A 24,062-nucleotide genomic window follows, 5' to 3' on the forward strand; every position below is an offset into this window, starting at 1 on the left:
TCGCTTGTTCCCTCGTGCAGCTCGATCAGTTTGTCCCACAGTTCTTTAGCGTTTTTGTGTGGACCGACTCTGTTTAGCTCTTCTCTTGTTAGTCCGCACTGTAGAGTGTTGATCGCTTTGTTTTCTGTTGACGCCTTCTTCTTCAAGTCAGCTATCCATTCTTCAGAATCCAGTATATTCCCGGAGGTGTCTGTCGGAATTTTGTAAGGTCTCGTAATGCTCATCCACTGGTCAAAGTCAGTTTTGAGGTAGACCTCCATGCGCTTCTTCCAGTATGGAAAGTCGTCCCCGTTAAAGAGTGGAGGTCGTACTGTGCTGAATCCTTCTTGTTGGGACATTCTATGCACAGGTAAATAACCAAAAAAAATATCCCAAGACTTGGTCTTGGATTAGTAGTGCGGGAAAAAATAGGAAAAATAAATCTAGATTCGTGTTGCACTAATATAAATTGATTAAGTTAACGAAACACCAGTTTTAAAATTAAAAAAAACAAAAGAAAATTCACCCCCTGTCTGATTGGTGGTTGCACCAAATCAGAGCGGTACCTGCTCTGATACCACTTGTAGGACCGTTAGATTCGATAGAGGGGGGTGAATATCGATTCGAAAAAGACGAGTATAAACGCAGCGGAAAAATAAAATAGACACAGATGTTTTTACTTCGTTCGGAGCCTGTGACGAATCCTACTCGAAGGCCCGTGGTCCTTGACCACTTTCGTTGGCCAATCACTAACAAGTCGAAATATGATTACAGAATAAGTACAGGAAATGCTAGTGACAATAAAGCAATACCGACAAAGAAAATTAAATAAAAACCGGAGGAGCACTTTTGTCGGAGTGTTGTTGACGTCGCACTTGAACGTCGAGCAGCAAGACCAGCAGTAGAAGAGTTCTCAGTGAAAATTGATTGTACTGAAGCTCCTGTCTGGGGCTTCTTTTATATGCTGTTCCAGGCGCCTGGATCCCTTCCGGGCGCCTGGAATGTGACGTAGCTGCACAAACCATGATGCTCTACGTGGCGACGACTCGGCTGGATAGAATTCGCCTTCCGGGCGCCCGGATCCCTTCCGGGCGCCCGGATCCCCTCCGGGCGCCCAGACCACCTTGTTTCAGAAAACTCCCTTTTCCTGCAAAACAAAGTTAGTCCGAGACAAATATGTATCCTGTAAAACAGATTGTTAGCACAGTTAAAGTTCAACAGATGGATAAAAAAGAGTATGACTTAGATTCCGTCTTTCCGAGACCGGAATCTAGTCACGATCTCGACTTAGACATCCGAAATGGACCTAAGCCGGATCGACGCCTAATGTCCCCTTCCCGGGAACGCGTCCTCACAGTCACTCCTCTCCAGTGACTTACCTCACTTACCTGCCAGACGTCCGGTCAGCCCGTCGACCCGTCTGGACTTCTCGCCAAGCGTCCGGTCAGCCCGTCGACCCGCTTGGACTTCTCGCCAGCTATCCGGTCAGCCCGTCGACCTAGCTGGACTTCTCTCCAAGCGTCCGGTCAGCTCGTCGACCCGCTTGGACTTCTTGCCAGCTATCCGGTCAGCCCGTCGACCTAGCTGGACTTCTTGCCAGACATCCGGTCAGCCCGTCGACCTGTCTGGACTTCTCCTGCACACTCGATCAAAGTGTCAGACAACAACACAACTAACTTAACCTATTTGTCATTCATCAAAACCTGGGTTAAATCGTTAGTGCTAACCGCACCAACAATAATTTAGGCAGGTTAATAGTAGGATGTGCTAACTTTGTGGATGCAGGATCCAACTATTATGGCTTATAGTTTTTTATGTGTGATTGGACCCTTGGACATGTCAAGGGCATTTATTTGTGTGTGCATGATTGTATTATAAAATACAGCAGGAGCTGTATTTAGTTTTTATTAGGATTTTATTTTTTGATCTAGTTACATGTACATTACTTTTATGGAATATAGGATCGATGGATGTAAATTTTTTATTTTATGTTCGATCTAGTTTACATGTACATTCCTTCAAGGAATATAGGATCGAAAAATGTAAAATTCTATTTATGTCGCGGATCGAATCTTGCAAGGCGTGGAACCTTTTAAAGGACCAGAGGTGCAGCGGAACAAGGAGCAAGATGGATGCGACAGCTAGACCCGGTGGCGGTGGCCAAATATGGCAGCAGCTTGGGATGACAACACACGGAGGACAACCATAGATAAAAGTCATAATAGTTGAAAATTAGATTTTCTATTTATTGCTTTTATATTGTGCTGTGTGTGTATGTTAGTACACATGTTTAGTAGGCTAGCATAGTTAAAAATTCCTCATTTATAAATAACTAAGTGGGAGAGAAATTTTAAATAAATTCCATGGTCTCCATTACTAGTTTGTAAGTGATGCAAACAAGCTTGCGCGTTGGCTCTAAGTGCCTTCCTCCATATCGGATGAGCTTGTTTGTGGATCACTAGAACAGACTTCTATTTGGGATGACTATAGGAAGTTAATTAAGAGCGTGTGACCTTCCCCATCGGAAGGGGCACAATCTTATTAATGGATTTAGTGTCAAGTAATGGTATACACTTAGGCACAACTAATAGTATCCTCCCCATCGGAGTCACTGTTATTATTTGTGTGACCAAAGGATACCAACTATTAATTTTATTTGTCAAAAAGTTAGGTTGACAAGATAATAAAATTAATGGGTTAAAACCCTCCTTTTACAAATGTTGAATTTGTATACGTCCACACTATCGTGGCATACAAAATTCATGGTGTTTTGAGGTATTGGTTAATTTAAAATAGTATTGTTTGAGGAATCAATATTATTCTAAATTTAGAGTTCTGACCAAAAGATATTTGTGATTCTTAGGATGACTTTCAACCCACTGTCCATCATACTACAACAGAATAGACTTACTAGTCCTAACTACATAGATTGGAAAAGGAACCTGGACATTGTTCTTACTGCTGAAAGTTATAAGTTTGTACTCACTGAGCCTTGTCCTAATGCACTCACTGGTGAATCTACCCAAGAGGAGATTGAATATCATAGGAAATGGGTAAAGGCGGATGAGATGGCGCGGTGTTACATTTTGGCTTCAACGTCAAATGTATTGCAACATCAGCATCAAGATTTACCAACAGCTTATGATATTATAAACAATCTCAAGGAACTCTTTGGTCATCAGAATCAGGCTTCTAGACAAGAAGCCATGAGAAAGATAATGACAGCCACCATGCAAGAGGGTACTCCTGTGAGGGATCATATCCTAAAGATGATGACTTATCTAAACGAAATACAGATCCTTGCAGGAGAAATTGATGGGGAAACCCAGATCGATATGATTCTCCAAACTCTACCTAGAAGTTTTGAGCAATTCCGCCTGAATTACAATATGAACAAAAGGGTATATTCATTGGCAGAACTACTGACAGAACTTCAGGCAGCAGAAGGTTTGTTTCGTCACAATTCTCATATTCACTATGTTGAAAATGGTTCTACTTCTAAACCGAAAGGAAAGAAGAAGAAGAAATAAATTGGTTCAGCAAAGAAAGTGAATAAATCTCAGAGTACAGGACCTAAAGCTGGAATGAAGAAGCCGAAGGGCAAGTGCTTCATTTGCAAGCAGTCAGGGCATTGGAAGGCGGACTGTCCTCGTAGGAATCAGAACAACAAAGGTATATCTCATGCTCTAGTTGTTGAAACATGTTTAGCGGTGTTATCTACTAGCACCTGGTGTGTAGATACGGGAGCCACTGATCTTGTCTGCAATTCCTTGCAGGGGTTCCAGGAAACCCGACGATTAACTGAAGGAGAGATTATCGTCTACATGGGCAATGCTACTAAGGTGGCGGCTATTGCAGTGGGAGACGTCTACTTATCTTTTAATAGAAATAGAAATTTGGTTTTAAGAAATTGTCTTTATGTACCCAGTTTTAGATAGAATTTAATTTCAATTTCTAAACTGTTTTTAGATGGATATTCAGTTTCCTTTAGTAACGATGTAGTTATTAAGAGAAATAAAGTGATTATCTATTCTGGCGCATTAGTTGGTAATTTGTATACTTTAAATCCAATTTCTCCCACAAAGCAAAATAAGGAAATTTATAACTCATCTTTTAAATCTAATAAGAGAAAAAAACCTTCGGAAATGAATCAAGCATATCTTTGGTATCTAAGGCTTGGTCATATTAACTTAAGTAGGATTCAGAGGCTTATAGCCGATGGATTTTTGGGTTCATTAGAGTTGAAAAATTTTTCAACTTGTGAATCTTGCTTGGAAGGTAAAATGACCAAAAGGCCTTTTAAGGCCAAGGGGTATAGAGCCAAAGAAGTGTTAGAATTAGTTCATTCTGATTTGTGTGGTCCTATGTCTGTCTAGGCAAGAGGTGATTTTGAATATTTTGTCTCTTTCATAGATGATTATTCAAGATACTGATACATTTACCTAATGTGCCGCAAGTCCGAGTGCTTTGATAAGTTCAAAGAATACAAGGCTGATGTGGAGAAACGACTAGGTAAAAGTATCAAGACACTACGGTCTGATCGTGGTGGCGAATACCTCTTAGGAGAGTTTAGGAATTACTTATCAGAGGCCGGGATTCAATCCCAACTGTCCGCACCTGGTACACCCCAACAGAATGGTGTGGCAGAACGAAGGAATAGGACTCTTATGGAGATGGTTAGATCAATGATGAGTTATTCAGAATTACCAAATTCGTTTTGGGGATACGATCTGGAAATAGCAGTGTACATCTGAACTTAGTACCTTCTAAATCAGTTTCTACTACTCCCACAGAATTGTGGAATGGTCGAAAGCCCAGTCTAAGACATATTCGGATTTGGGGTAGTCTAGCACATGTGCTGAAACCAGATGCTGATAAGTTAGAATCTCGTACAACCGAGAAAGAGAGGTTCTAGGGTTTCGGTAGCTCGACTTTCGGCTCCTCCTCGTGCCCACAACCTCTCCTCGACGAGAGGATCTCAACGGTGTGAAGAGCTCTTGGAGAAAAGTGCTCGCCGGCCGCCGGAGATGAAGCCCTAGCCGCGGCTTCGTTTCTGCCCGAGAGGAATCGCCGACGCCGCGTGAGAAGAGGTGAGAAAGAAATTAGGTTTCGGGAAACCTAAATCCTCTTCTTATAACTAGAGTTATTTTTTGTTCCAACTATAGCTTATATATTTGCCGCTGCCTATTTAATTAGCAACGATCGCTAGTCCAGTTGGTCCGTTGGGCTTTGCTCGAAGCCAGAGGTTTGTGCTTCGATTCTCAGCCGCGCCCCTTTTTCTCCAATTTATTTCAAACGTTCCAGCTACTGCATATATATATTTCGCTCCATATAAGGTTAACAAAAAATCGTGTAGCTCAGCTGGTTGGGCCGGTTTTGCTTGGGTCAGTCCGACCCGAGATCGTGGGTTCGAATCTCACCTTCAACATTTTCTTTTAAAACTTCTTTCTTTTTGTAACCCTACTAAACGACCTCCAAAAATTACGTAAAAATACTCTAAAAATTCCTTAAAATCTCTAGAATATTTTAAAAGTATTTCCAAATATTTTTATGGACTTTTAGAACTTGAAATAGGGAAAATTGGGTCGTTACAAGTATAGTAAATAACTAGAGATACAAAGGTATACAGTCTCGCATGGAAATAGCAGATACTACAGTGATATCATAATAAGTGTCCATACCTGAAACCATATCCTAGGCTAGTAAGGGAAGGTAGATGTAGCAAAGTCCTGCCACAGTACTGCTCATAACTACATGGTATCATGTGAGGTATATACAGGTCAACAGTAAGTAAGCCAGTGTCTAAACACCTAACACAGGTATAAATCTCAACCTAAGTAAGCAATACAGCATAAATAAACAACAACAGCATAATCTAGCAACAGCAGCATAGATAAGCAACAACAGCATAAGTAAACAACCAGCAGATATAAACAACAGCGTATGTACGGATGGTCACCCCGCCCACCTCTCTGCACCACGACCCCTGTATGGTCGAGAGGCCGGATCGATGACAAACTGTACCACCCAAAGGCCGCCACTACTCTCGAGTGACCGGATGAACAGGTGCATAGTAGCTGAATAGCTACGTCTGCGATGGGGTCCCTGCTGCCGCAACTCCAGCCGCCACTACCCATGAGGCACGACAGGACAAGCGGCACGCTCCAGCTACCACCACCCATGAGTGGCCGAGCGTGCGGCCCAGGCCAACGACCGCCTCAACCACAAGGGAGACAGGATCGTCGGCAATGCATGCAATGACATGATGCGAACAATGCAACAGTCATCATATATATATAAACAGAAACAGGTACGCTACATGAAGCCAGCATGCTCAGTAAGGAGTGTAAATAAACAGCAATCATAGTAGGTAAACATGGTATCAGGTCCATATATCCAATACCTACTTTCTAATGTCTGGTATTTGGTATCCAATACCTAGTACTATAGTATCTGCTAAATATCATCGATAGCAACAAGAGACTGTATAGAAACCGACATGAGTAGCTCAAAGATTGAGTGGAAGTATCAAGCGCAGGAAAAATAAGAGTGGAGTCAAGATAGATACAACAACTATCTGAACATAAAGCTCATGCACTAGGATCAAAATACTAAAGAGATAAAGCAAGAAGTACCCGCCTTAACTGCGAAGATCGTGCCAATACCATTCCCACATCGAGACGCTCATCTCGAACCAACATCCTGCAAATCACATAATGAATAGATTTAACTAATCATATCTACAACAATTAACCCAACTTCAAGACCTATACTAATAGGGAAAACCCCTAATCCCAATGACCATTAATTAACCCTAATTAATGATAATCCGATAATCCTCAATCAACTGATTGTTTCATCTTCCAATAAAAATTCGTATATAGTAACACATTTATAACCCAACCTAGCATCAGGAATCACTTAATTCATTTCCAACCTTCTTAATTACAAATCCACTTCATATCAAAATCAAACTACAATAACCTACTTTGCTAACTCCATTTACCATTCTAAAATCCATTAGCTCATCATTCACTCCATTGTATCAACTACAAGCATAATGAACCACTAATATGATAACCCAAACACAATCTCAACTAATATAATCCATTTTTATCATCTCTACTAAACATCCAAAACCAATCTTACATAATTCATCTGCCTCACTTAATCCATAAATTCCAAACCTATACAATCTGATATCAGAATCTATAAGGAATCGTGTAATCCAATTTAAAACTTAGACTCAACAACCTTACCTCCAAATCCGGATGCCCCAACTGATGATTCGCTACTGAAGAATGTCGCTGCTGGAAAATGACAACCGATGCTAAGTAGAGCTGCTGTCACCCAATTCAAACTGAATTCAACACCTAGGTCTACAGATCTAACATCTGGAGTGGTAGAGTCTTACCTAATGCTTCCCGGATGAAGAATAACTGCTGGGAGTTGTAGCCGAGCTCCTCACAGTGAGCCACTGCCAAGAAACAACCCTCAGTTAACCTAATTTTTCCTCTTCTGACCTCAAATCTCAGATCTTCAAAGCTATCAACCAAAGAAAAACAATTAACATACCTTAACCTAATACAGTATCGGAAACCCCCAAAACTGGCGAAGAGGTATGCTCAGCTTCAGGACTCGGGAAGACGAGAAGTCACCTCCCAAATTGCCGATCACCACCGATTCCAGCGCTCCAAATCCAGCAAAGCAAGGGCTCGGATTCTCCACCCTTTCGCTGAAGATCGGGCTGTGCGGAGCAAAGATCTGAGAAGGTGTGTACCTAGCGGAGCTGTAGATGAGAGGCTGAGGAATAGAAAGCTCCGGCGAGCGGCGGCCTGAGCAACGTCGTGCGATCAGGTACCGTGGCATGTCTCCGGTGCTGGCGTGAGGGAGGAAAGGCTAGCCGTGTGGTGCCCTTGCGAGAAGAAGAGCCAGCGGCTATAGCTCGAGGGAGAAGAAGTCGCCGGCTATGCGGGTCATCGCGACCGGCGGTGGTGCGGCGGATCGCGAGGTGAGGACTCGGGGAAAAGAGTTTGGCGCATAAGAGGGAGAGGAGGAGGTGATCGGCGGAGAGGGACTTAGGGCACAGGTAAGGGGCGAATTGAATAGGAAGGGTTTATAAATTTAAACTTAGGTTTAGATAAATCAAAATCTAAGTTTATTCCTCAATCAACTCTCATCTTTGGGTATTCCAAATAGGTTTTCACTAAACTCAATAATTAATCTCCTTAAAATACGTCATACGAGCTCCGATTAAATCCCAGAAAATTCTTAAAAATTTCTGAAAAATCCAATAAGATTATTTGTCCAATAACCTTATTATTTAAATATTATTTGGGTGCTATATTTTACAATTTATTTCTTTAATTTATCAATGGGTGAGATTTAGTTCGATAAATCAATAAGCCCGATAAGTTGGGAAATGATATCACTTATAGTGTGTGTTGTTGATTATAGAAGGAAACTGTGTCCTAGTAATCTAGGTTGAGAATGTCCCCAAGAGGAGCTCATAAGGATTGTCATGTTAAACCCTGCAGGTGGACTTAGTCCGACATGACGATAAGGTTGAGTGGTACTACTCTTGGACTAAGATATTAATTAAATGAGTTGTCAGTAACTCACTTAATTAGTTGACATTCGACATCTTAAACACAGGGAGACTAACACACTCATAATAAGAAGGAGCCCAAAATGTAATTTGGGATTGGTGCGGTAGTTCAATAATAGTTCTCTAGTGGAATGAATTATTATTGATAAAATTAAGTTGTGTGTTCGGGGCGAACACGGAATGCTTAATTTTATCGGGAGACCAAAATCAATTCCTCCTCTCGGTCCCTATCGTAGCATCTTAATTATAGAGTACTATATCCACCTATACCCACCTTCTTACCCATCCCATAGGGGCCGGCCAAGCTAGCTTGGAGACCAAGCTAGGGCCGGCCAAAGTTTGGTTCATGGGTGCTTCAAGGTGGCCGGCCCTAGCTTGGGTTCAAGCTTGGTGTGGCCGGCCCAAATTAAAATAAAAGGATTTTTATTTTTTAAAATTTTTCTTATGTGGATAACATGATTTAAAAGAGAGTTTAAAAATTTAAATCTTTCCTTTTATAAGATTCTACAAAAGATTAAGAGAAGAGCTAAATCTCTTTCCTTATTTGTAGATTAAAAGGTTGATTTTAATTTTGGCAAAAACTTTCCTTTTTAATCATGTTCATGATTTAAAAGAAAGTTTAAAAATTAAAAATTCTCTTTTATTAGTTTCTACAAAAGATTAAGAAAAGATTTAATATCTTTCCTTATTTGTAGATTGAAAGGAGATTTTAATTTTTAGAGATAACTTTTCTTTTTGGAAATTATCCACATGTTTAAAAGAAAGATTTTAATTTATAAAATTTCTTTTTATTAACCAATCATGAAGGGATTAAAATTATTGGAGAAATTTTTATAAATTTCTAGAAACAAATTAGGAAGTTTTAATTTTTGTTTTAATTAAAACTCTCATTGTTTTGGGGAAAGAGGTGGCCGGCCAAATAAATTGGAGAAGAGAAAATTATTTTTAATTAAATAAATTTTCCTTTTCATGGCAAAAGAATTAAAGAAGTTTTTATTTAAATTTCCTTATTTGCCAAGACCAAGGATTATAAAAGAGGGGGTAGAGGATGCTTCATTGTGAACAACTCTATTCTTTTTCTTCCTCTCTTTTCTTCCTTGGTGTGGCCGGCCCCTAGAGGTTCCCCTTCTCCTTCTCTCTTCTCCTTCTTGTGGCCGAGACTTCATCATCTCTTGGAGGCATAGAAGTGGCCGGATCTAGCTTGGAGAAAAGGAGAGAAAGGAGTCTTGTTTCATGCATCCCTTGGAGCTTGGTTGGTGGAAAAAGATCTTCATCTTTTGGAAGCATTGTGCTTGGCCGAAACTTGAAGAAAGGAGAAGAAGATGCTTTGGTGGTTTCTCATCTCGGAAGATCGTTGCCCACACAACGTCCGAGGTTAGAAGAGGAATACGATAGAAGATTAAGAGGTCTTTCTAAAAGGTATAACTAGTATTTTTCCTTTCCGCATCATACTAGTTATTTTTGGAAATAATACCAAATACAAGAGGCATGTGATTCTAGTATTTCAAATTTGTTTTCGATGTTGTGTTCTTTTGTTTTTTTTTTTTTTTTTCTTGTGATTTGATTGTTTTTTTCGGTTGACCTAAAGTTATTTAAGGAAATTAAATATTAACTTTCTGTAAAAAGCTTTGTCTAGTCGGTGGTGGTTGTTCCCATATCCAAGAAGGCCATGTGCCTCGCCACGTCAGTACTGGAAGCCAATTTTGAAAATTAATATTTAATGAAATTAATAACCTAGGTGATTTGGATCGAACGTGTTAAGTTCCGCAGGAGATCCGAGTCTAAACCTAAAAGAACAAATAGATTAAACTTTGGATCAAACGTGTTAAGTTCCGCAGGCGATCCAAGTTTAATTTAAAAGAACACATGGTAGCTAGGAAAAGGTTCAGACCTTTATACAAAATTTTTGTACAGTGGAACCATTAGGTTTTTCGAGTAGCAACCAAAAATTGGTATCAGAGCTAGGGTTTTGCCTCTGTGTATTTGGTATTAGTTTAATTATGCACATGTCATACATAATGTAGGCAGGATAATAGTAGGATGTGCTAACTTTGTGGATGCAGGATCCAACTATTATGGCTTATAGTTATTATGTGTGTGATTGGACCCTTGGACATGTCAAGGGCATTTATTGTGTGTGCATGATTGTATTATAAAATACAGCAGGAGCTGTATTTAGTTTTATTAGAATTTTATTTTTTGATCTAGTTACATGTACATTCTTTTTATGGAATATAGGATCGATGGATGTAAATTTTATTTTATGTTCGATCTAGTTTACATGTACATTCCTTCGAGGAATATAGGATCGAAAAATGTAAAATTCTATTTATGTCGCGGATCGAATCTTGCAAGGCGTGGAACCTTTTGAGGATCAGAGGCGCAGCGGAACAAGGAGCAAGATGGATGCGACAACTAGACCCGGTGGTGGTGGCCAAAGATGGCAGTAGTTAGGGTTGGTGACACACGGAGGACAGCAATAGATAAAAGTCATAATAGTTGAAAATTAGTTTTTCTATTTATTTCTTTTTATGCTGTGTTGTGTGTGCTTGTTAGTATGCATGCTAAGTAGGCTAGCATAGTCAAAATTCCTCACTTTAAATAACTAAGTGGGAGAAGGATTTATTTTAAATAAATTCCATGGTCTCCATTACTGGTTTATAAGTGATGCAACAAGCTTGCACGTTGGCTCTGAGTGCCTTCCTCCATATCGGATGAGCTTGTTTGTGGATCACTAGCTTAAACTTCCATTTTGGATGACTATAGGAAGTTAATTAAGAGCGTGTGATCTTCCCCAACGGAAGGGGCACAATCTTATTAATGGACTTAGTGTCAAGTAATGATATACACTTAGGCACGTCTAATAGTATCCTCCCCATCGGAGTCACTGCTATTATTTGTGTGACCGAAGAAAACCAACTATTAATTTGTCAAATAAATAGGTTGACAAGATAATAAAATTAAAAACTCCTCTTACAAATGTTTGATTTTATATACGTCCATACTATCGTGGCATACAAAATTCAACGGTGTTTGAGGTGATTTTATTTTGTCATAAAGATTTATTGACAAGATAATTAATGGGTAAAACCCTCCTCTTACAAATGTTTAAATTTTGTATACGTCCACACTATCGTGGCATGCAAAATTCACGGTGTTTGAGGTGTTGGTGAATTTAAATAATATTGTTTGAGGAATCAATGTTATTTTAAATTCAAAAAGTTTTGACCAAATATTTGATCAAAGACAGATCAACAGTTAATTTTATTCGCCATAAAGTAAAGTTGACGAGATAATAAAATTAATGGATAAAATCTCCTCTTTGATTTTGTATACGTCCACACTATCGTGGCATACAAAATTCATGGGGATTTTAAAGAATTGATCTTGACCAAATATTTTTGTGATTCTTAGGATTTAAAACGTTTGTCAATCCCCTAGTTGTTATACTATAGAAAAGACTTAGTAGTCCCAATTGTAATGATTGGAAATAGAACTTGGACATTAAGGTTGACTGTCTTCTTAGAACTAAGAACAATATAGGTGTCATTAGTTGAAACATGTTTAGTGGTGTTATCTACCAGAACCTGGAGTGTAGATACAGATGCCATTAATCATGTCCGCAATTCATTGCAGGGTTCCAGGAAACCCGACAACTAAATGAAAATAAAAACACTGTCCACATGGGCACTGCTGTAAAATTGGCAGCTGTTGCAGTGGGAGATGTTTATTCTTTGATAAGAATAAAACATGGATTTTGAGTAATTGTCTTTACGTACCAAGTTTAGAAAGAACTAGTTTTCAGTTTCTAAACTATTCAAAGAACTTGATATTCTGCCTCTTTTAATAACAAAGTTGTTATTAAGAAAAAGATGAAAGTTATCTGTTCTGGTATGTTGGTTGGCAATTTATAAATCCAATAACTCCCACGATGCAACAAATGGAAATTAGTAACACATCTTCTAACTTTAAGAGAAAGCAACCTTCAGAAATGAACCAATTATATCTTTGGCATCTAAAGCTAGGTTATATTAACTTAAGTAGGATTCATTGGTAGCTGATGAACTTTTGGGTTCATTAGTAGTGGAAATCTTTCCAACCTGCGAGTCTTACTTTGAAGGAAAAATAACCAAGAAGCTTTTAAGTCTAAGGGGTATGGAGCCAAAGATATGTTGGAATTGGTTCATTCTGATTTGTGTGATCCTATGACTATCCAGGCAAGAGGTAGTATCTAATATTTCATCTATTTTATAGATAACTATTCAAGATACAAATACATTTACTTAATGTGCCGCAAGACTAAGTACTTTGATTAGTTCAAAGAGTACAAGGCTGATGCGGAGAAACGTCAAAGTAAAAGTATCAAGACAATACGGTGAGATCGTAGTGGCAAGTACCTCTTGGGAGAATTTAGGAGTCACTTATCAGAAGTAGGGATTCAATCCAAACTAACTGCACCTGGTACATCCCTACAGAATGGTGTAGAAAAAGGAAGGTATAGGACTCTTATGAAAATAAGTAGATTGATGATGAGTTATTTGGAAAATTACCAAATTCATTTTAAGGATATACTCTGGAAACAGAAGTGAACATAGTACCTTCCAAAGTCAAAACTCTCTACTCATATAGAATTGCTAAATAGGCATAAGCCTATTTTGAAGCATATTCGGATTTGGGTAGTCCAGCACATATGCTGAAGAGAGACAATGATAAGTTGGACAGGAATTCACTTGTTTGTAAGTTATCCTAGAGAAATGAAAGTAGGTTTATAGTCTTAAAAATCAGAAGGTCATTGTTAGCATCAATGATCGATTTTTAGAAAAGAACTATGTAATAAACCACAAGCCCATAAGTAAATTTGTTCTTAAAGAAATTATAAAGGACATGTCTAATCTAGTACCAACTGTACAAGATGAAATATCACAAGAAACTGCAACACGTATCACAATTGATACACAATTATAGACAGTACATCATCATAGTGGGAGGGTTGTCAAACAACCAAAAGGATTCATGTTTTGGGAAAGTTTTTGGACTTGATCCCAAATGAACATGAGTCTGATCCCGGAAATATAATGAAGCACTCCAAAATAAAGATGCAGCATCTTGGCAAAGAGCAATGAATACAGAATTAGAATATAAGTATTCTAATCAAATCTGGAAGCTTGTAGAACCACCAGATGGTGTAAAAGCCATTGGGTGAAAATATGTCTACAATAGAAAAAGATGGATAGACAGGAAGGTGGAAACTTTCAAAGCAAGGCTTGATGAAAAAGGAAACTTTTTCACTGGTAGTCATGCTTAAGTCTATCCGGATTCTTTAGCAAGTGGATGTCAAGACAGCATTCCTTAATGGAAGTCTTGAAGACAGCATCCATACAAAACAACCAGAAGGGTTCATTACAAAGGGCAAAGAGCATTTTGTGTGCAAGCTCAATCAGTCTATGGACTGAGGCAAAGCTTCAAGGTCTTGGAACATCCGGTTTATCAAAGGAATCCTGACCTATGGATTTATTTAGTAACCGGATAAGTCTTGTGTATACAAAAGGTGTGATGGAAACGTGGTGATATTTCTTGTACTATACGTAGATAATATTTTTGGTAGTTGGAAACAATATCAAAATGTTGTCAGAAGTAAGGGTATGGTTGTCCAAACAATTCGATATGAAGGACTTGGGAGAATGAATATATTCTTGGGATCAAAGTAATAAGGGATCGCAAGAAAAGAATATTTTAATTATCCCAAGCTTCATATATCGAAAAAAAAATCCTTGCTCATTTTAAGCATGCAGAACTCCAAAGAAATGTTTCTTACCTTTTGGGCTTGGAGTAGCTTTATCTAAAGAGATGTTTTCGAAGACATCAAAGGAGATAGAGGAAATGAAGGCAGATCTTTTTGCTTCGGCTATCGGAAGCCTAATGTATGCTATGCACGAGATCAGAAATCTGTTTTGCCAAGGGCATAGTGAGCAGATATCAAAGTAACCCTTAACAAGGACATTGAACTGCAGTAAAGCATATATTGAAGTACCTTAGAGGCACTAGAAATTATATGCTAGCTTACAAGGCAGTTGATTTGGTCCCTGTGGGTTGCACGGATTTTGACTTCCAATCGGATAAGGACAATAGTAAGTCAACCTCGGGGTTTTGTGTTTACTTTAGGAGGTAAAGTCATAACTATGGAAGAGTGATAAGCATAGGTGTTTTTCTGGACTCCACCATAGAAGCTGAGTATATGGCAAGCCTCTGAGGTAGTCATAAAAGTTGAATGACTTAATAACCTCAAGATAGACTTAGATATGATTTCTGATTTGTCCAAAGATTATTACAATTTATTGTAATAATAGTGGTGCAGTAGCAAACTCGAAGAAACCATGAGTCTATAAGGTAAGTAAACACAATAGAGCGCAAGTACCACCCAATACGAGAAATTGTATAAACGAGGAGAAGTTGTTGCTGCCTAGATTGCATCAGATGATGACCTATAGATCTTTTCACTAAGGCCCTTAAGGCAAGAGCTTTTGATGGGCATGTTGAAGGGTTGGGAATCAGATGTATGGCAGCAGATATAGCAGCTTAGTCATTTAGTATAAGTGGGAGATTGTTAGGATGTATACTAAAAGCCTAGCTTTTGGTATAAACATTTATCTAGAAATAAGAATAACATTGGTCAAATGTCTACATTTATGATAAATGAAGTTGTTCAATTAATTTATATTGTAGATAACATGGTGTGTGGTGTCACACACAGAGGATCATGTTATCAGTACCTTATAAATTATAAACAGTAGCTCACGGCCAAGATGGAAAGGAACAAACCATAGGAAGGTCGTAGTGTAATTAGGTATTAGTTTACCTTAACTATATAATTACACTAGTACACTTAGAGTGTATTGAGTAGGACCATTTGAGGTCGTTTTTTTTATACTGACTTTATAAAGGAACAAAGACCTCAGTTATTATGGAAGTGTGTGCTCTTAATCCTAATATAATAACAAGCACATATATTTGATATTTATTTCTTTAATTTATCAATGGGTGAGATTTAGTTCGATAAATCAATAAGCCCCATAAGTTGGGAAATGATATCACTTATAGTGTGTGTTGTTGATTATAGAAGTAAACTGTGTCCTAGTAATCTAGGTTAAGAATGTCCCCAAGAGGAACTCATAAAGATTGTCATGTTAAACCCTGCAGGTGGACTTAGTCCGACATGACGATAAGGTTGAGTGGTACTACTCTTGGACTAAGATATTAATTAAATGAGTTGTCAGTAACTCACTTAATTAGTGGACATTCGACATCTTAAACACAGGGAGACTAACACACTCATAATAAGAAGGAGCCCAAAATATAATTTGGGATTGGTGCGGTAGTTCAAAAATAGTTCTCTAGTGGAATGAATTATTATTGATAAAATTAAGTTGTGTGTTCGGGGCGAACACGGGATGCTTAATTTTATCGGGAGACCAAAATCAATTCCTCCTCTCGGTCCCTATCGTAGCCTCTTAATTATAGAGTACTATATCCACCTATACCCACCTTCTTACCCATCCCATAGGGGCCGGCCAAGCTAGCTTGGAGACCAAGCTAGGGCCGGCCAATGTTTGGTTCATGGGTGCTTCAAGGTGGCCGGCCCTAGCTTGGGTTCAAGCTTGGTGTGGCCGGCCCAAATTAAAATAAAAGGATTTTTATTTTTTAAAATTTTTCTTATGTGGATAACATGATTTAAAAGAGAGTTTAAAAATTTAAATCTTTCCTTTTATAAGATTCTACAAAAGATTAAGAGAAGAGCTAAATCTCTTTCCTTATTTGTAGATTAAAAGGTTGATTTTAATTTTGGTAAAAACTTTCCTTTTAATTAATGTTCATGATTTAAAAGAAAGTTTAAAAATTAAAAATTCTCTTTTATTAGTTTCTACAAAAGATTAAGAAAAGATTTAATATCTTTCCTTATTTGTAGATTGAAAGGAGATTTTAATTTTTAGAGATAACTTTCCTTTTTGGAAATTATTCACATGTTTAAAAGAAAGATTTTAATTTATAAAATTTCTTTTTATTAACCAATCATGAAGGGATTAAAATTATTGGAGAAATTTTTATAAATTTCTAGAAACAAATTAGGAAGTTTTAATTTTTGTTTTAATTAAAACTCTCCTTGTTTTGGGGAAAGAGGTGGCCGGCCAAATAAATTGGAGAAGAGAAAATTATTTTTAATTAAATAAATTTTCCTTTTCATGGCAAAAGAATTAAGGAAGTTTTTATTTAAATTTCCTTATTTGCCAAGACCAAGGATTATAAAAGAGGGGGTAGAGGATGCTTCATTGTGAACAACTCTATTCTTTTTCTTCCTCTCTTTTCTTCCTTGGTGTGGCCGGCCCCTAGAGGTTCCCCTTCTCCTTCTCTCTTCTCCTTCTTGTGGCCGAGACTTCATCATCTCTTGGAGGCATAGAAGTGGCCGGATCTAGCTTGGAGAAAAGGAGAGAAAGGAGTCTTGTTTCATGCATCCCTTGGAGCTTGGTTGGTGGAAAAAGATCTTCATCTTTTGGAAGCATTGTGCTTGGCCGAAACTTGAAGAAAGGAGAAGAAGGTGCTTTGGTGGTTTCTCATCTCGGAAGATCGTTGCCCACACAACGTCCGAGGTTAGAAGAGGAATACGATAGAAGATCAAGAAGTCTTTCTAAAAGGTATAACTAGTATTTTTCCTTTCCGCATCATACTAGTTATTTTTGAAAATAATACCAAATACAAGAGGCATGCGATTCTAGTATTTCAAATTTGTTTTCGATGTTGTGTTCTTTTGTTTTTTTTTTTGTTTTTTTTCTTTTCCTTGTGATTTGATTGTTTTTTTCGGTTGACCTAAAGTTATTTAAGGAAATTAAATATTAACTTTCCTTAAAAGGCTTTGTCTAGTCGGTGGTGGTGGTTCCCATATCCAAGAAGGTCATGTGCCTCGCCACGTCAGTACTGGAAGCCAATTTTGGAAATTAATATTTAATGAAATTAATATTTAATGAAATTAATAACCTAGGTGATTTGGATCGAACATGTTAAGTTCCGCAGGAGATCCGAGTCTAAACCTAAAAGAACAAATAGATTAAACTTTGGATCAAACGTGTTAAGTTCCGCAGGCGATCCAAGTTTAATTTAAAAGAACACATGGTAGCTAGGAAAAGGTTCAGACCTTTGTACAAAATTTTTGTACAGTGGAACCATTAGGTTTTCCGAGTAGCAACCAACAAGGTATGCCTCTTACCCCCTGATGAACTTTACCTTGGTATTAAGGCAATGGCAAAATCCATGTATAAATTAGAAAATAAAAATACCAAATTAGAAAATGAAATTCTAGAAACAAAAAGAGTTTTGGCAAAATCATGTCTTATAGAGCATTTTGAAAAATTAGAAATTGAAAATGAAAAACTAAAAGAAGAAATAAAAAGATTGAAAAAATCTAATGGTTCAAATATTTCTACTTTTAGAAATTATAGAGGTTTAAATTGGTATTATAGATTTCATCAAAGTCAAATTAGAAATATATCAAAAGTCTATATACCTAGGAAATACTTAGTTAATCCTGTAGGTAGGAACATCTACTGGGTACCAAAAACCTGTTTAATTTAAAATTAAAATTAGACTTAGCATTTTCAGCAAGAAAATTAAACAACTAATTTCATTATGAGGCTTTGTCTAAGGAAGTGATTATTGCTCCAATAACCAAGAAGGCCTGGTGTCTCGCCACGACCTGGAAGCCAAGTATCGAAATGAAAAGTTTAATTGACTAACTGAAAAATCATTAATTTAAATTACTTAATGCTTTAAAAGAGTTATTCAATTTGTGTTAGAAAATATTTTTAAAAAAATTTGACTTAGAATTTTTTTTTGAAAATTACCTTAGAAATTTTTTATGAAAATTAACTTAGAAATTTTTTCATAAAAGTTATCTTAGAATTTTTTTTATAAAAATTGCCTTAAGATTTTTTTTAAAAAAAATTGACTAAGAATTTTTTTTTTTATGATAATACTGCCTTAGATTTTTTTTAAAAAAAAATTGACTTAGAATTTTTTTAAAAATTGACTTAGAATTGTTTCTTATGAATATTAACTTAGAAAAAAAAATCTGAAAATTAGGAAAAAAATTTTAGGAATTGTTTTTAAGTTTGCCATAGAAATTGTTTTTACCTTAGACTTGTTTAAGAACCCCTATTTTTTATGTGATCAAAGGGGGAGAAGGATGTTAAGTCTAGGAGGAGGTAATATATTTTTTAATTGAAAAATCTTTAGACTTATTTGCAAATCAATTGCAAATAAATTGTTTTTATTGCATATGTTTTCCCTAACTTAACTTGGGTTGTTCACATCAAAAAGGGAGAGATTGTTGTGACCCCAAGGTGTTTTGATGTGATCAAACAAGCTAAGTTTGGTCATGCATTGTCTAACCCTTGTGTCTAAGTGTGCAGGAGCTTAGGAACAAAGCGGAAGACGCGGCTAGCGAGAAGGACGACACGGGAGAGAGTCGACGGGCTCGGTGTATCCGAGGGACGAGGTGACCGCGGAAGAGTACACCGGTGGATGAGAAGAACGTGCTGTTAGAGTGTATACTAAAAGCCTAGCTTTTGGTATAAACATTTATCTAGAAATAAGAATCACATTGGTCAAATGTCTACATTTATGATAAATGTAGTTGTTCAATTAATTTATATTGTAGATGACATGGTGTGTGGTGTCACACACAGAAGATCATGTTATCAGTACCTTATAAATTATAAACAGTAGCTCACGACCATGATGGAAAGGAACAAACCATTGGAAGGTCGTAGTGTAATTAGGTATTAGTTAATCTTGACTATATAATTACACTAGTACACTCAGAGTGTATTGAGTAGGACCATTTGAGATCGTTTCTTTTATACTGATTTTATAAAGAAACAAAGACCTTGGTTATTATGGAAGTGTGTGCTCTTAATCCTAATATAATAACAAGCGCATATATTTGATATTTATTTCTTTAATTTATCAATGGGTGAGATTTAGTTCGATAAATCGATAAGCCCGATAAGTTGGGAAATGATATCACTTATAGTGTGTGTTGTTGATTATAGAAGGAAACTGTGTCCTAGAGATACTAGGTTGATAATGTCCTCAAGAGGAGCTCATAAGGATTGTCATGTTAAACCATGCAGGTGGACTTAGTCTGACATGATAATAAGGTTGAGTGGTACTACTCTTGGACTTAGATATTAATTAAATGAGTTGTCAGTAACTCACTTAATTAGTGGACATTCGATATCTTAAACACAGTGAGACTAACACGCTCATAATAAGAAGGAGCCCAAAAATGTAATTTGGGATTGGTGCGGTAGTTCAATAATAGTTCTCTAGTGGAATGAATTATTATTAATAAAATTAAGTTGTGTGTTCGGGGCGAACACGGGATGCTTAATTTTATCGGGAGACCAAAACCAATTCCTCCTCTCGGTCCCTATCGTAGCCTCTTATTTATAGAGTACTATACCCACCTATACCCACCTTCATACCCATGTTATAGGGGCCAAGCTAGCTTGTGGATCAAGCTAGGGCCGGCCAAACCATTGGTTCATGGGTGGCCGGCCCTAGCTTGAACCCAAGCTTAGGTGGCCGGCCCTATTTAATTTAAAAAGAATTTTAATTTTAAAATTTTCTTATGTGAAAGATATAATTTATTGAAGAGATTAAAAATTAAAATATCTCTTTTATAAGTCTCTACAAAAGATTAAAGAAAGAGATTAAATCTCTTTCCTTATTTGTAGATTAGAAAGGATATTTTATTTCTCTTCTTTATAAATTATAAACATGTTGAAAAATTAAAATTATAGAAATTTCTTTTTATAAACCAATCATAAAAGGGATAAAAATTATTGGAGAAATTTTTTATAAAATTTCTGGAGACAAATTAGGAAGTTTTAATTAATTAAAACTCTCCTTGTTTTGTTTTAAAGTGGTCGGCCATTGTTTTTAAAAGAAGAAAATTGTTTTAATTAAAATAATTTTTCTTTACATGGCAAAAGAATTAAGGAAATTTTGTAATTAAATTTCCTAATTTGCCTAGGCCAAGGAATATAAAAGAAGAGGTGAGGGTGCCTTCATGGGACAACCTCTATTATTTTTCTCCCTCTTTTCCTTAGTGTGGTGGCCGGTCCTTCCCTTTCTCTCTTCTCCTCTTGTTGGCCGAAACCTATCTTCTTGGTGGAGCTTTTGTTTGTGGCCGGATCAAGGAAGGAGAAGAAGGAGAGAAAGCAAGTCTCATCTCTAGCATCCCTTGGAGCATTGGTGGTGGCCGAACCTAGCTAGGAGGAGAACAAGGTGGTTGGTGGTTTCTCATCTCGGAAGATCGTTGCCCACACAACGTCCGAGGTTAGAAGAGGAATACGGTAGAAGATCAAGAGGTTTTTCTACATGGTATAACTAGTAATTTTTCTTTCCGCATCATGCTAGTTATTTATGGAAATAATACCAAATACAAGAGGCTTACGTTCTAGAATTTCGAATATGTTTTTCGATGTTGTGTTCTTTTGTTTTTTTCTTTTCCTTGTGATTTGATTGTTCTTTTTGGTTAACCTAAAGTTATTTTAGGAAATTAAATATTAGATTTCTATAAAAGGTTTTGTCTAGTCGGTGGTGGTTGCTCCCATATCCAAGAAGGTCGTGTGCCTCGCCACGTCAGTACTGGGAACCAATTATGGAAATTAATATTTAATGGAATTAATAACTTAAGGTGATTTGGGTCGAACGTGTTAAGTTCCGCAGGAGATCCAAGTCAAAACCTAAAAGAACAAATAGATTAAGTTTTGGATCAAACGTGTTAAGTTCCGCAGGCGATCCAAAATTTAATTTAAAAAAACACATGGTAGCTAGGAAAAGGTTCAGACCTTTGTACAAAATTTTTGTACAGTGGAACCTCTAGGTTTTCCGAGTAGCAACCAACAATTGGTATCAGAGCTAGGGTTTTGCCTCTGTGTATTTGGTATTAGTTTAATTATGCACATGTCATGCATAATTTAGGCAGGATAATAGTAGGATGTGCTAACTTTGTGGATGCAGGATCCAACATTTATGGCTTATAGTTATTATGTGTGTGATTGGACCCTTGGACATGTCAAGGGCATTTTATTGTGTGTGCATGATTGTATTATAAAATACAGCAGGAGCTGTATTTAGTTTTATTAGGATTTTATTTTTGATCTAGATACATGTACATTCCTTTTATGGAATATAGGATCAAAATGTAAAATTCTATTTATGTCACGGATCGAATCTTGCAAAGCGTGGAACCTTCTAAGGACCAGAGGTGCAGCGGAACTAGGAGCAAGATGGATGCGACAGCTAGACCCGGTGGCGGTGGCCAAATATGGCAGCAACTTGGGATGACAACACACGGAGGACAACTAGAGATAAAAGCCATAATAGTTGAAAATTAGATTTTCTATTTATTGCTTTTATATTGTGCTGTGTGTGCATGTTGGTTTACATATTTAGTAGGCTAGCATAGTTAAAATTCCTCATTTATAAATAACTAAGTGGGAGAGGGATTTTTAATTAAATCCCATGGTCTCCATTACTGGTTTGTAAGTGATGCAAACAAGCTTGCGCGTTGGCTCTGAGTGCCTTCCTCCATAACGGATGAGCTTGTTTGTGGATCACTAGAACAGACTTCCATTTTTAGATGACTATAGGAAGTTAATTAAGAGCGTGTGATCTTCCCCAACGGAAGGGGCATAATCTTATTAATGGACTTAGTGTCAAGTAATGGTATACACTTAGACACATTTAATAATATCCTCCCCAACGGAGTCACTACTATCACTTGTGTGACCAAAGGGAAACCAACTATTGATTTGTCATAAAACTAGATTGGCAATATAATAAAATTAATAACCCCCTCTTACAAATGTTTGAATTTGTATACGTCCACACTAACGTGGCATACAAGATTCATGGTGTTTGAGGTAATTTTATTTGTCAAAAAGTTATATTGACAAGATAGTCAATGGGTAAAACCCTCCTCTTACAAATGATGAATTTGTATACGTCCACACTAACCTGGCATGCAAAATTCACGGTGTTTGAGGTGTTGGTAAATTTAAATAATATTGTTTGAGGAATCAATGTTATTTTAAATTCAAAGAGTTTTGACCAAATATTTGATCAAAGACAGATCAACTATTAATTTTATTCGTCATAAAGTAAAGTTGACGAGATAATAAAATTAATGAATAAAATCTCCTCTTCGATTTTGTATACACAAAATTCATGGAGATTTTAAGGAGTTGATCTTGACCAAATATTTTTGTGATTCTTAGGATGTTTGTCAATCCCTAGTAGTCATACTATAGAAAAAGACTTAGTAGTCCAAATTGTAATGATTGGAAATATGACTTGGACATTAAGGTAGACTGTCTTCTTAGAACTAAGAACAATTTAGGTGTATTTAATTCATTAGTTGAAACATGTCTAGTGGTGTTATCTACCAGAACCTGGAGTGTAGATACAAGATGTCATTAATCATGTCTGCAATTCATTGCAGGGTTCCAGGAAACCCGACAACTAAATGAAAGGTAAATCACCGTCCACATGGGCACTACTGTAAAAGTGGTAGCTGTTGCAGTGGGAGATGTTTATCTTATGATAAGAATAAAATATGGATTTTAAGTAATTGTCTTTACGTACCAAGTTTAGAAAGAACCTGATTTCAGTTTCTAAACTATTATAGATATTGTGTCTATTTTGATAACAAAGTTGTTATCAAGAAAAATAGGAAAGTTATCTATTCTGGTATGATGGTTGACAATTTATAATCCAATAACTCCCACGATGCAACAAATGGAAATTAGTAACACATCTTCTAATTTTAAGAGAAAGCAACCTTCGGAAATGAACCAATTATATCTTTGGCATCTAAAGCTAGGTTATACTTGAGTAGGATTCATTGGTAGCTGATGAACGTTTGGGTTCATTGGTAGTGGAAATCTTTCCAACCTGTGAGTCTTACTTGGAAGAAAAATAACCAAGAAGCTTTTAAGTCCAAGGGGTATGGAGTCAAAGATATGTTGAAATCGGTTCATTCTGATTTGTGTGATCCTATAACTATCCAGACAAGAGGTAGTATTGAATATTTTGTCTAATTTATAGACAACTATTCAAGATACAAATAAATTTACTTAATGTACCGCAAGACTAAGTACTTTGATTAGTTCAAAGAGTACAAGGTTGATGCGGAGGAATAAAGTAAAAAGTCACTATGGAAGATCGTAGTGGCAAGTACCTCTTGAGAGATTTTAGGAGTCACTTATCAGAAGTTGGATTTCAATCCTAACTAACTGCATCTGGTACACCCCAACAGAATGGTGTAGTAGAAAGAAGGTAAAGAACTCTTATGGAATAATTAGATAGATAATGAGTTATTCAGAAAATTACCAAATTTGTTTTAAGGATAAACTCT

The 24,062-nt window shown here is 36.9% G+C and overlaps 1 long non-coding RNA gene across 1 annotated transcript; it reads right to left on the reverse strand.

Annotated features, from left to right (window-relative positions):
* Window positions 1–6,611: 6,611 nt before the first annotated feature.
* LOC121987204 lies at window positions 6,612–7,756 on the reverse strand. Its single transcript, XR_006113452.1, has 4 exons — window positions 7,555–7,756; window positions 7,394–7,456; window positions 7,239–7,289; window positions 6,612–6,681 (listed from the first exon to the last, which is right to left on the reverse strand). It is a non-coding gene; the product is annotated as an uncharacterized LOC121987204 (long non-coding RNA).
* Between the last annotated feature and the right edge of the window lie 16,306 nt (window positions 7,757–24,062).

The sequence above is a fragment of the Zingiber officinale genome, chromosome 1B (genome assembly GCF_018446385.1).
Source record: "Zingiber officinale cultivar Zhangliang chromosome 1B, Zo_v1.1, whole genome shotgun sequence".
In the NCBI taxonomy this organism is placed as follows: Eukaryota; Viridiplantae; Streptophyta; class Magnoliopsida; order Zingiberales; family Zingiberaceae; genus Zingiber; species Zingiber officinale.